Source organism: Tribolium castaneum, chromosome 4, assembly GCF_031307605.1.
Source record: "Tribolium castaneum strain GA2 chromosome 4, icTriCast1.1, whole genome shotgun sequence".
NCBI classification, from domain to species: domain Eukaryota; kingdom Metazoa; phylum Arthropoda; class Insecta; order Coleoptera; family Tenebrionidae; genus Tribolium; species Tribolium castaneum.
In genome coordinates this window covers 20571268-20580488 of record NC_087397.1, presented here as the reverse complement: position 1 = coordinate 20580488, position 9221 = coordinate 20571268, and the positions used below count along the sequence as shown (strand labels likewise).

At 31.2% G+C, this 9221-nt stretch overlaps 1 long non-coding RNA gene across 1 annotated transcript; it reads right to left on the bottom strand.

Annotated features, from left to right (window-relative positions):
* Nucleotides 1–876: 876 nt before the first annotated feature.
* Nucleotides 877–7627, bottom strand: LOC107398203 (uncharacterized). The gene is made up of 3 exons (XR_001575126.2): nucleotides 3671–7627; nucleotides 3503–3616; nucleotides 877–3453 (listed from the first exon to the last, which is right to left on the bottom strand). It is a non-coding gene; the product is annotated as an uncharacterized LOC107398203 (long non-coding RNA).
* Between the last annotated feature and the right edge of the window lie 1594 nt (nucleotides 7628–9221).

The following is a 9221-nucleotide window of genomic DNA, read 5'->3' as shown; positions in this document are numbered from 1 at the left end:
ATACTGATATAGTCAATAAGTGTTTTGCAATTTCATGTGGACAGAGGAAAGTGAAATATTTTGATTCCAAAATTATTTGCTTTGATAACTGATAAATGGTAGTTTTTTTGTCACACAAGTTGCAATAACATAGTGTTAAACAAATATCAATTTTTTTTATGTAGCTTAGAGCAATTTAGATTCACTCTACAGTTGTGGACAAATTTTTTTTTTCGCTGTTCTCTAAGCGGGCGTGATTCTGATCGCGATCCACATAATTAGAAATTGATATTTTAAAAAGTTTATCATGCGCTTCATTAGAAAGCTTTTTTCGTTCAGACCCATGATTTCTATTTATTGTTTTTGTTTTCCTCAGCTTTAGAAAGTATTGCCATTTTTAACCAAATTGCTAATATGGACCCTGATTGTTTTGATTACTTCGGATTTTTTTTGACAAACATCAAATCAAAAAATCCGCTTAATCAACTAAATTTTATCGAAAATCTGCTACAAGACTTGTCACATTTTTTTGTTCACTACTGTAAACATAGATCGATTCTTTACAATAATGATAGAGCAGCCATTCCACTTTAACGGACGGCACACTGTACACATTTTTAGATTTTATTTTTTCAGTTTTTATGAACAGCATAAAAAGTGAATTTTTCTTTATAAGAACTTAGGATCAGTCAAATTGTTTGCAACCTACAATTAGAGTCACATTTTTAAAATTTGAAATACGAGCAGGAAAAAGAAATACAAACTGATGACGGACGGTACACGGGACACAAATTCCAACAACCTTTTTTAAAGAAAAAGGTGAAGTCTTGAAACTTTTGTAAGAATAATCAATTTGTTTACACATGACGGATGGGACAAAAAATCTTGTGTGTGAAAATAGCTCTAAAAAATGTATTCAGACAGGTTTTAATTATTAAAGAACAATATCAAAATTAAACAGTGGATAGTAAAAATTCTTGGTTTTGTTTAACAACGTACGAAATAAGACCAATATTTTATGTTTGTATCAACGGACGGGACAAAAAAGTTGTAAAGATAAAAAAGTATATATTACTAATAAATAAATTTACTTACCGATTTCCATTTTCTGAACTTTCAGGAACTATAAATATAGTCTAAAACAATATTCAACAGTTATAGTAAGTCAGTATTTCATGTTAAGTAGTATATCCAATGTTATTTCTGGGCCAGAACATTTTTTGCCCAAAAGCAAACAACCGAATAGGGCCTAAAACCTCTCAAAAATCATTAATTTTTATCCACCCCAAAAGTTCCCAAATATGTGTAGGCCACCAAAAGTTGGGCATACGAAAAACAGGGTATAATCCTACAAATTTAGTGTTTTCCCAAAAGTAACCATCCGAAAAAGATCTAAAAAACTTACAAAATGCCTTGATTTTAGACACCCCAAAATTAATTTCTGGACCAAGCCAATTGGCGCATGCAAAAATCAATTAAAATTACTTCAAAACTGCTTTAAAACCATTGTCAAATCTCTAAATTTCACACACCTCAAAACAGCTTTTCATTTTTGGACCAAGCCTATTGGCGCATCAAAATTCCAATGAAAAACAACTTAAAGCGACTTAAAATCCTCGACACTCCAAGTAAAATTACTTTAAAAACCAGGAAAAACCTTTATAAATTCCCTAGTTTTTAGATACCTCAAAAATAGCTTTTCATTTCTGGACCAAGTCAATTGGCGCATGGCAAAGGTCTTAAAAATTATTACCAAATACATTTTGCATATCCCAACTGTATTCAACTATTATACGCACATAAAAAAGATACACCTAATTGGTCGAAGTCTACTAAAATATCTGAACACCCCATTATGGATTTTCACTTAGAGATCGCTATTAAAACTTGAATGTTATAGTAAACATGTTCGGTTTGTGTCTTAATTATCAAAAAATATCACACGTATACGATAACGTTTAACGTTGATCAAGCGTTAGTAATTTTAAGAAAGACGTGAACGTAAACATTGTCATGGCATGGAAGTATTTGTTTTCAACACCCCAATATTCGACTATGCCTTCATAATAATTTTTGGATTCAGAATATTTACAGGATTAATAAAAATATGTGCATAACATTCCCCGTTTTCATTCCGACTACAATCCGATCTATTCTTACAGCATCTCCTCTTTCACGACAACTTATACCGTTTATAAGTATGTGTCTATCGAAGAGAATCATCGGCGGCATCGCACGAACATCAATCCTGAATTCTTCTTCGACTCATGGGCCTATGGCGAATCAACAGGACAGGTCATTGTTGTTCGATATTACTGTAAGTCATGAATAGATGGAGGAGTCCCAAAACCGAGAAATGTTTTGAGAATATTTGGCAGCACTCAGTTGCCCGTCAATCTTCGTGGGTCCTCAATATCTATGGCCACTCGATATCTCACCAGTTCAGACTTAAGAACAACTGCATTCTCAATAAAAAAAAAGGCGGCGATAGGAATCGAACTCAACACTTTGTAATTACCTATCTAACTCTTTACTAACTGAGCTATTTAATCAGCTATAATAATCTATCAAATTGCAACAATATTACGAAATAAAAAAAAGTTGGATTCGCAATAATTCGTACCCGAGACTCCTTGGATTGAACACGAATATCTTACCAACACGCCTATAACGGATCTTATACAGTCGTTTTCGGATTGAATATATCATGCTAATTTTCTTATTGATTAAAAAAATGAAATTTTACGATACATAATACATATCCTAGTTACGAAGTTGTTTATTTTTTTAACAAGCATTTAAGTGAAAACAATTGCAATGAAAATTGCTAAACTTGCACAAGTACGGTAAAAACTGTCATTACATTAAAAAAGTTTGAAATATGATACATTATGTACTGAACATAAATAATTATTATTGAGAATTATTGTATATGTTTATATAAAAACAAATGCAAAACACCCACCTTTGGTCGCGATGGATAAGATTTTTTTATTATTGTACTGTTTTTCATCATAATAAAATTATAAAGCCCCGGTTGTATAAAGCTATGTCTACTTTAACAAGATTTTGACAATCAATTAAACATGAATAAAACAATCAACACGTTCAAAAAGGGGTCACATGATCAGTTAAAATCATGTTATTTGGCACATCTTTATACAACCGGCCAAAAATATATTATTTTAAGTTTGAAAGTTAAAAAAATATTTTAAAGATGCGAGTATTACACGTGGTGAACCAGACTTATCTGCATTCTTATAGGGAATGCTTACTTTATTGTTGTTATTCACATTCAATCCCATTCAAACACATTTGAGATTTTCATTTGATAACATTTTCCTCAAAATTTCTACATAGCGTTTACTTTCAATTTGTTTAAAAGCTTTTAATGCACTCTGACGGTGCTTGACCTCAATTATTCTTCCTATATTTTCTGAATTGAACAGCCTCCTTTCTACACCCGACAGTTCACTGCAACACATGTACTTTGATGACTTACACAAACAGTGGAAAATCATACAATGGTTCGCGTCTTCGTTGCATTGGTTCCATTTTTCGCTCACATGTTCAAATACCTCCTGCATAGAACTAATCAACCTCTTCACAATTTCATCACTTTAATCGTCTGGATCATCTGAGAACTCATCGAACACTGTAATGAGAAGATCATAATTTCCAATATACCTACGTTTTGATCAGATTTCTAAATTCGTTCTCAATAAGTGTATTAGGAATTTTAACTTCAAATATGTCTCCTGCTATATTTTTTTCATACATTAAATACCCTTGTTGCATCAGAAAGGAAACGAAAACATCAGGTTTTAAGAGAGTCCTTTTCTCTTCCCACTTCAAAATTACATCACTCAGGTCTTGGAGGTATTCTAGCTCTAATTTATATGTGTGAGAGACCACATATGGAATTTCACATTTAATGTGTCTTCCCGACAACAGCTTTTCAATTGCGATCCGAACAATTAGGATGTTAAGTCCCTGTCTTGCGCCCGCCATGATTCCAGACTGCTCCCAATAATTGCTTAGCTCTCCATTTTCTAGAGCGTTCACAATTGACCAAATAGGATATATCTTGACTCTACTCTGTCCAATACTTTGGTATCCGTTGTAACATGATTCCACTTTTTCTTTAGGGAGTTTGTTCACGCCCTGCCAAAATTTCTCAATAAACTTTGTTGTGAGCTGCTTCAGTTCTTCTTCTGTTATGCCATAAAATACTTCATACCTATTATCACCACCCAGTGCTCGTTTGAGAAACATATGTTTTTTCACATTGTTCACTCCAGACAAGCCTACTGAACTTATATAAGATATCTCTGTGATCAAAGCATGAGCTATGAAACTGTCTTGTCGCTTCAAAAGATTTTTAAAGACAATGGTAAGCAGGTCATTAACTTTTTTGCAAAGATCTTTATTTTTGAAGAGTGTGTTGTTAATAGTACAGACTGGACAAGCCCAAAATATAATATTTTAAGAATGTCACCAGACAGAGTGCGCTTTAAATTTCTTATTAAAAAACAAATCTCACTTAGTTTATTACACAAGTTGACTTTTTTATGTTAACTTAGAGTCCAAAGTTATCCCAACAAAATTAATTTCGTATATATATCTTATTGACATTCCACATAGTTTAATTAAAACACTGTAATCAGGCGTAACATTTTTAGGCAAAAATTTAACCATATAAGTTTTCTATTTATTGTTGTAGACACATAATTTCCACAGTCAACCAAGTCTTCATGTTCCTTGTTAGTTATTATTGCATTTGTGTCATCTGCATAAATTATTAATTTATTAGATTTTGTATTTAAAACTATCAAAGGTGGTAAATCATTTATAAAAATTAAAAAAAGAATGTGACTTAAAACCCATTTCCTGCGGCATACCCAATTCAGCAAACGCTGGTTCGGACATTCAGAGCAACAACTTGCCTTCTTTCGTGTAAATAAGTTTTAATCCAGTTATTTGGAATTACACGAATACCACAATGATGCAGCTTTTCTAACAAGATACCGTGATTCACAGAGACAAAAGCTTTTGTCAAATCATAAAAAAATCCAACTGTTTGTTGCTTATTATTTAATGAATTATATAACGCAGAAATTGTTTCTTATATAACAGTTATTGTAGATTTACCTTTTCTAAAACCATTTTGACTAGAAGAGATCTTAAGAGTACTTTACCAAGCGATCAGAGAATATCCTCTCAAATATTTATGAAATTGATTTTGGACTGCAATTGGTCTATAGCATAAAACTTTACTTTTGAAACCAATTTTTGAAGTTTTTAAAGCTTCAGGAAAAACACCATTTACAAAAGACTCATTGATTAAATGGGATAATGGGAATGATATGAGATCCCTGACAGCAATTAGTAAGGAACCAGGTATTTCATCAATACTAGGTATTTTTTGTTGCATATATTAGTTATGACTGGAATCACCTCCTCCGGTGTTAAAGGTGCCAAATAGATACTTTTTACAACACTTGAAGTACATTTGAAGTAATTTTATGATAAAGCTGACTCATTTCTTTGGACAAATTGGACACCATCAGCAAAGTAATCTTTAAAGAAGTTTTAGAGATCCAACGGTTCACTGATCACTTTATTATTTTTATCGACTAAATTAATGTTGTTGGTTTTAAAATTTCTTTGATGGCTGGTAATTATATTCCAGCTTTCACTTACAAGGTTATCTGAATTAGCCAATCTGTAGTCATTATATGTGTGCTTTGTACATTTTAAAGACTTACAATACATTTGCCTGGTCGTGCTCGAATTGGTTCCCGTTAATCTTTATAAGTATAATTCTGTAAAAGGTGATAGTCGAATTGGTTCCCGGGTGAGGGTCGAATTGGCTTCCCCATGAGCAGGTACATAGAAATGATAAAGTCACAGATATGTTTATGTTTTAGATTTAAAGCTGGTAGAAATGTTCAAATAATTATTTTCTTAGCACGATATCCAACAACAAATTTCATTTATTCGTGGTTAACTGGTTATTTAAAAAAATGTTATTTTTCAGGCCTAAAGCTCTCTGTAAATTTCGTAAAAAGTTCTGCAAATAAGCTCAATTTGCTCTGACTGTTCCCAGTTTACTAATTTGCCTTTGCCATTGTATTTCCTTTTTCTCGATTACGTTGGGCATTTTAAACATTGAATTCTCACAGATAGGGTTCTATGTGCTCCGAGAAAAAAATTTGAGAAAACTTAGATATGTGTCAAGTATCAAACAAATAAATGTGCTTCTGGCTCTAGAGTTCTAGTTCTTGTTCGGTTTTACATCAATTGCTCTAAATTATCCGTCAATTTTAAATTCTATGCACCCTTATACTATTAAAGCATCAAAATGGAGACAATTTACAAAAACAATTTTAACATTTTTCAACTTAGCGAGGAGATTCGGCTATGGATTTTTTCTCAATATTCCGTTTTTGAACTTATGAATATTCATACACTTAAAATGCCATTCCTGTCATCATGATAATTTAATCCGTTTATCTGACCTACCTGATCGAGGGATCCAATTCGACCATCCCCGGGAACCAATTCGACTATAATTAGAGAGGATTACCGAATTTGGGAACCAATTCGACTCGTCCCATTGGGCCTAAGTTCTAAAAATTTGTTATGATACACCAGATTGTTAATACATTTACATAATTTTGACATGTCAGAAAGTTGGTCATGTAAGGTTTTAAGAGATTGGGTGTACCATGTTGGTTTGCCCTTTATTTTGCTTTTTACCTCTATCGACATAAGTGGGAAACATTTATTAAAATAACGCAAGAATTTATTGTAAATCTTGCTAAACCCCAGTTTAAAGTCAGAAGTAAGAAATGTATTCTGCCAATCTTCATTCTGAAGACATTCCTTAAAATGAGAAATAGTTATATCGCTAAAAACACGTTTTTTAATTATATATGAACAATTGTCATCACAATTGTCTAAGCCTAGCTTAATACTGTCAGAAATAACTAACTGATATGTATGATCTGAATGAAAAATGTTTGCTACATAAGAAGTTATTGCTAGAAGATTTGAAATAATAATGTCAATTCAAGTTGCACAAGTACTTGTAATTCGCGTGTTTTGCCAAACATGAGTTATAATCCAAATTCATGAAACAAATTATTCAAGAGTTCAAGAGTTAGGTTCTTTAGACGAACCTAAGAAATTTACATTAAAGTCACCACATAAGATGTATTAGTTAATTGCATTATATACACGAGAAAAAAGGCTACATAATAAATCAAGAAAATTTTGAAACGATGAAATATTATTACACGGACTTCTATATAGGGTCGCTAAAAAGTATAAATACAGTTAAATATTATAAAAACTATTCATCAAAACTTATTAAAATTTGGTATATGTTTAAGAGTATATAAATTGTATGCTTTCAGATGTTTATTAAATTTTTATCTCCATTTGTTCTTCGGATACAAGGCTAACTTCTTGAGAAGAACATTTTTTTCTGAGTTCTATGGTGTAACACATACAGACCTTAATTTAATCGAAACTTAAAAAAAAATCTAGAATTTTTAAAAGTGTAAAATTTTATTGGTCAATGTTGTCTTTATCTATTGTTAGCTCATTAACCAAAAGTAAAAGTTAAAAATAATTGTTAAAATAACACTTTTATCTGACAAAGAACACGTTTTAATTAAGAAATTTTAATCACGGAGTACTTGATTTTTATGCTACAAACGACGTTAAAACTGATTTCCACTAACTTCTTGGTTTTCTGTCTCCATGATAAACCACTTAGTTTTACTTAAACTAATTATTGTACCCAAGTTTAATATTTGGCTAATATACAAGTCACGGATATTGCTATTAAAGTATTTTCAAAGCTAACTCAGTTTTACTATTCCAAAAAAATTTTGAATTATTATTTTTTTACATTTTAATAAAAGTAAAAGTGGATATTATGTTACATCATTGAGTTCAGAAAAAGATGTTCTTTTAAAAATGTTTAAATTTGACCCTTCGTGCCATTTTAAAAAAAACAAGTTAGCCTTGAATTTTCAAAATAAATGAGAAAAATTTTAAAAAGCTCTCAGATGATAGAATTTAAACACTTTTAACTGTCACCAAACTTCAAGGTTTTCTGCTAAACCATTTTGAAAATATTTATCTGTATCCATACTTTTTAACGGCTCTGTATATATAATTATTATTGAAAATGAAAAGGTCCTGATCCACAGCTATTTTAACTAAAGTGATTAAATTACTGGCGTGTAAAGGTGGAAGTGATTTAGAAAGTAGATTACTAAGGATAGAAAGGGCAGGGATGGAAGGGAAAAGATTTGAAACATCAAATGAAACAAGAAATGAACCTGAGAGAACCTTAAACGTTTTTATTTTCTTAGTTAGCTCTAAAGAATTTTTTATAGCAAACTTATTTTCGAAATTTATGGATTTTCTAATGACTTGATTCAACCAAGTAGTTTATTTATGGCAAGGTGAATTAGTGTAAGAAACTACTGGTCTTATAAGGTATATTCTTTTTATGAATTTCTGGAAGTCCATAAAGCCTCGGAGTGGAAAGGTTTCTTGAAATAAGAGAAGATTTAAAAGTGTTAAATTTTGTTGTAGAAAGAACCGTGTCAAGAGTAGATTTTAAAAGAGAGTTAAGTTTTTGAGTTGGATTTTCAACTCTTGAAATGTACCCACTTGGTACATATTGGTATTACTATTAATATTAATAATTTGTTTATTATTTTTTATCTTACGTATCTTATCATAATTTTCTAAACACTAAGGGCCGGTTTATGAAAAGCTTTGTTAAAATCTAATTCGTTGTTTAAAGTTAACAACGCGAATGAACCAATCACATTTGTTCAATTTGGTGACGTGATCAGTTAATCACGCATTTAATTGCGAATTAAATTAATGATGCTTCTATAAGCCGATCATAAGCGTGGATATGAAAGACAATTTTTTGCGACGCCTATGGGCAATTTTTTTTCAATAGTAAACATGTGTTTAATGCCAAAATTCAGTCATTTTTAACAATGTCAGTTCGCCACCAAATTTGGAATAAGCTCTACCATGTGATCATTTGAATTTATTATTAGAGTAGGCTTTATCAGTTTTACCGAATGAGATAATTAATCAAGCTGAAGGATGTGCGGTAATATTCAGTTAGAATACGTTTTCTCCCTCAGTTTGCATTAGTTTATCAATCACAAAGACACAAAACCACCTACTTTAATTATAAA